Here is a 4,494-nt window from a genome sequence, read left to right as displayed (position 1 = left end):
AAGCTGCTGGGGAGATGTGAACAAAAGGGAACACAAGATCGACAAATCAAGGCTTAAGCCGAACTCAAGCATTTGCATGCAAGCAAGGAAGCGCTGACAAGGCAACATCACGGAATAAAACCCAAGACCCTTCTTGGGGAAATGAGCATGCCAGAGTGCCTCTCTGAAGTGCCTGTGCACCAATCAACGCAGCATGGGGAACAGACATGATGAGTTAGAGATGTGTGCACAGCTGCAGGCCTGCGGTCTCCCAGGGATCACGGAGGGGTGGTGGGATGGCTCTCATGACCGAAGCGTTGCAATGGAGGGACACAGGCTCTTTAGGAAGGACAGGTCAAGAAGACTTGGAGTTGCCTATTATATGAGAGCAGCTGGAGTGCCTGGAGCTCCGCCTGGGGATGGATGATGAGCCAATGCAAGGATGCGAGCAACACAAGGATTAAAGAGCAGACCACTATGTGTGACACTGTAATGGGTGTCTGCTATAGGCTACCTGACCAGGAAGAACAAGCAGATGAGGCCCTCTCCTCATGGAGGAATTCAGTCCTGGAGAGCACCGATGACAACTTCCTGACCCAAGTGACAGAGAAGCCAATAAGGACAGATGCTGTGCTGGACCATATACTCAAAGACAAGGAAGGGTTCACTAGGGATGTGAAGGTCGAAGGCAGCCTTTGTTGCAGCAACCATGAGATGGTGGAGATCTTGAGATGAGGGAGCAGGGCAAAAAGCAATCTCACAACCCTGGAGAGAGACCGGACTTTGGCCTCTTCAGAGACTTGCTCAGGAGAGTCCCATGGTATAAGGTCCTGGAGGGAAGATGGGCCCAAGAAAGCTGGTTGATATTCAACAATCACCTCCTCTAAGCTCAAGAGTTGTCCATCCTGACAAGCAGAAAGTCGGGCAAAAATGCCAGGAGGACTACATGGACGAAGTAGGGGTTCCTGGCCCACAAAAAGGAAAGCCTACCCAAAAAGGAAGCATAGAGGGTCGAAACAAGGATGCGTAACTTGGGAGGAATACAAAGACACTGAGCATGCAGGACTGAGGTTAGGAAAGCCAAAGCCCAGCTGGAAGTGAATCTGGTGAAGGGTGTCAAAGGGAACAAGGAGGCTTCTACAAGTACACAGGTGACAAAAGAAGACTAAGGAAAACATGGGCCCACTGCTGAGTAAGACAAGGGACCTGGTGACACAGGACCTGGAAAAGGCTGAGGTACTGAATGCCTTCTTTGCCTCAGTCTTTACGAGCAAGTCTGGTCTTCAGGAATCCCATGTCCCAGACAGCAGAAGGAGAAAGTTGGAGCAAGGAGGATGTACCCTTGGTGGAAGAGCATCAGGTCAGGGAATACTTAAGCAATGTGGACATCTGTAAATCTATGGGCCCTGATAGGATGCGCCCACAAGCACTGAGGGAGCTGGACCGTAGAGATGCAGAAATTAGTTTCCACAAGCAACAGTTACAATTTTTCATTACCCAAGTTGTTGGATTAATTTCTTCCAACATGATTTTTGAGACGAGATCGAATACTGAAGCACAGGAAATTAATTACATAATTATCAGCAAGAAAAGGAAAACTGAGACCACTCTATAATTCTTACGTTTTCTCATTATTATAATAACTGAAAAATTAGAGGAAAACATTGCCAATTTTCTACAAAAGCATGGAATAAAGCACAGTATATTTCCACAGCTTGTACACTGTAGTTTTTTGTTGAATGGGCTTTTCAATAAAACTCTAAAATTAACTTGAGGAAGAAAAATTAATTAACAACTTCATTGAAAATAAATTTGATGTCTCAAGTGCATGTCAGTGTCTGAATTTTCATAACGCATTTGACTTAACACAATAAGCCTTCCTCTCAAAATTCATTCAAGTGAGCATCCTCACAGAAATTTCAACATAACTCTGAAAATGTAAAAGGGCACAAAGTGACACAAACTTACAATAATAAAATTAACATAGAGTGGAGGACTGAAAAACTGTGGGACAAAAATTATTTTGTTGCTTCTTACATGTATTCAGCGGGATGCAATGAGGAAAACGATAATAACAATTTCCATCACGGATTTAGAAAATGGTGCAAGTCACTGAATTGGGAGCAGTGATACACGTGTGGGTGGAAACACCTCTGAATGCTCCAGAGGTATTTTGAATTTCAAAACAGCTCACTCGTTCACTATCAGTCTCTAGAGTAGCTAAGCCTCAGCTGCTTTGCAGCTGTGGGAAGGACCACGCCGCAGCATTGTAGCTTCTTTTTGTTCTGGCTCTGACATCTCTCAAACCCAGGCTCGAGGTTCCTGAGGAGTTTCAGTAGTGTTTCAGAGACGTTGTGCAATTTAAACCATACCCTGAGGTGTGCCTTCCCAGTGAACACTTCACCTGAGGCTGCTGATGGATGGAGCTGATGTTGGCATTGCTACTTGAGGGATGTTCAGCAACAGACGCCCTCTGAAGACCTGCATTTTTGTTGTGAGAACCGTCAAGGAATTGTTGAGCAGTGGAGATCAGCAGGAGGTACAAAGCGAAAAAGAAGCAGGATAAACACTCTTTGTTCAGGCATACAGAGAAGCAAAGCAAAGCTTTAAGACAGCAAAGGCCAGGTGCATGAATCTTCAGTTCAGGCACCCATCTTGTAAGGAAGGATGGACATAGGGCAGAGGCAGTTAAGAAAAGAGATGTGGTGGGAGTGTGGAATGAGGATGGGGTGCTTAGCACACAAACCACCAAAACCAGTGGAAACATAGAATAGTTTGGGCTGGAAGGGACCTTTAAAGTCATGTAGTCCAACCTCCGCTGCAGTGACCAGGGACATCTCTAGCTAGATCAGGTTGCTTGCAGCCCCATCCAACCTGATCTTGCATGCTTCCCAGGGATGAGGCATCTACCACCCCTCTGGGCAACCTGTTGCAGTGTTTCACCACACTCATCGTAAAGATTTTCTTCCTTACATCCAGTCTAAATCTACCCTATTTTAGTTTAAAACCATCACTCCTTGTCCTATCACTACACTCCCTGGTCAAGAGTCCCTCCCCACTTTTCCTGTGGGCCCCTTTTAAGTACTGGAAGGCCCCTATAAGGTCTCCCCGGAGCCTTCTCTTCTCCAGGCTGAACAACCCCAACTCTCTCAGCCTGTCCTCACAGGGGAGGTGCTCCAGCCCCCTGATCATCTTCGTGGCCCTCCTCTGGACCAGCTCGAGCAGGTCCCTGCCCTTCTTGTGCTGGAGGCCCCAGAGCTGGATGCAGCACTGCAGGTGGGGTCCCAGAAGAGCAAAGTAGAGGGGCAGAATCACCTCCCTCGACCTGCTGGCCACGCTTCCTTTGATGCAGCCCGGGATTCGACTGGCTTTCTGGGCTGCGAGCGCGCATTGCTGGCTCCTGTCCAGCTCTTTGCCCACCCAGACCCCCAAGTCCTTCTCGGCAGAGCTGCTTTCCAACCACTCCCTCCCCCAGCCTGTATTGACACCGGGGGTCGACCCGAAACATCATGGACAGGGCACTCGGGGAGGCTGCCCAAAGCCCGGGGTCAGGAGGGGGGAAAAAGAAGCAGCAGCAGGCGGGGGGCAGGCGGGGGAGCTGCGGGGCAGTGCCAAGGAAATGAGGCGGCATTGGGGCGGACGGGGCGAACACGAGACGTCACAGCGGGAGCAAACTGTAGGACAACACGGGAGAAAAAGCTCCGACGCGGAACAGGTGACAAGGGAAGGAACCGGCGCGACCACGCCCAAGCACGCCCTCCCCCCAGCGTCCTGAGGGCTCACGCAAAACCCACACACGCCCCCCCCCCCCCCGCCCCGGACACGCACGCCCCCACCCCCCCCCCCCGCGCGCCCCTGCGCACGAGCCAGCCGCGCAGCCACCCGCGCAGGAGCGGGCGGGCGGACAGAACCCTGCGCGTGCGGCCACGCTCCCGCGCGCGGGCACCTCTCCGGGCTCCCACGCGCCGCCGCGTCTGTGCGTACGTATGTGTCCATAGATGTACCCGCGGCTACGCGCCCGTGCGTAGGGGAACGCCTGTGCGTACCCAGAGACACGGACGTGCGTGCACAGGGAGCGCGCAGCTCCACGCCGCCCCCGCGGAGACGCGCACGCCCCACGCACGTACACACACTCCTGTATACACACGCGGCCACGTATGTATCCGCACAGACGCGCACGCACTAAACGGCCGGAGAGCGCGCACCTACCCACTGTCATGTCATGTCATGTCATGTCATGTCATGTCATGTCATGTCATGTCATGTCATGTCATGTCATGTCATGTCACCACACGCGCCCCGACACGGGGGACCCGCTCCCCACTCCGCGAATGTCGGCGCGGCCCCTTTAAATGCTAATGAGGCGGCGCGCGTGCCGGCGCCGGCCCCCGCTGACTGTGTTAAAACTTCGGCGGGGCCATTTTGGGGGCAGTAAGACCCAGCGCGGGCCCGAGGGACACCAGCCGCCGAGCGCCGCGCACCCGCCCGCCACCCACCGTCCTCCCGCCAGCCACC

This window comes from Leptosomus discolor, chromosome 1 (genome assembly GCF_034619465.1).
Source record: "Leptosomus discolor isolate bLepDis1 chromosome 1, bLepDis1.hap2, whole genome shotgun sequence".
NCBI lineage: Eukaryota > Metazoa > Chordata > Aves > Leptosomiformes > Leptosomidae > Leptosomus > Leptosomus discolor.
The sequence above is the reverse complement of the archived record's forward strand: the minus strand, read 5'-3'. Positions refer to the sequence as shown.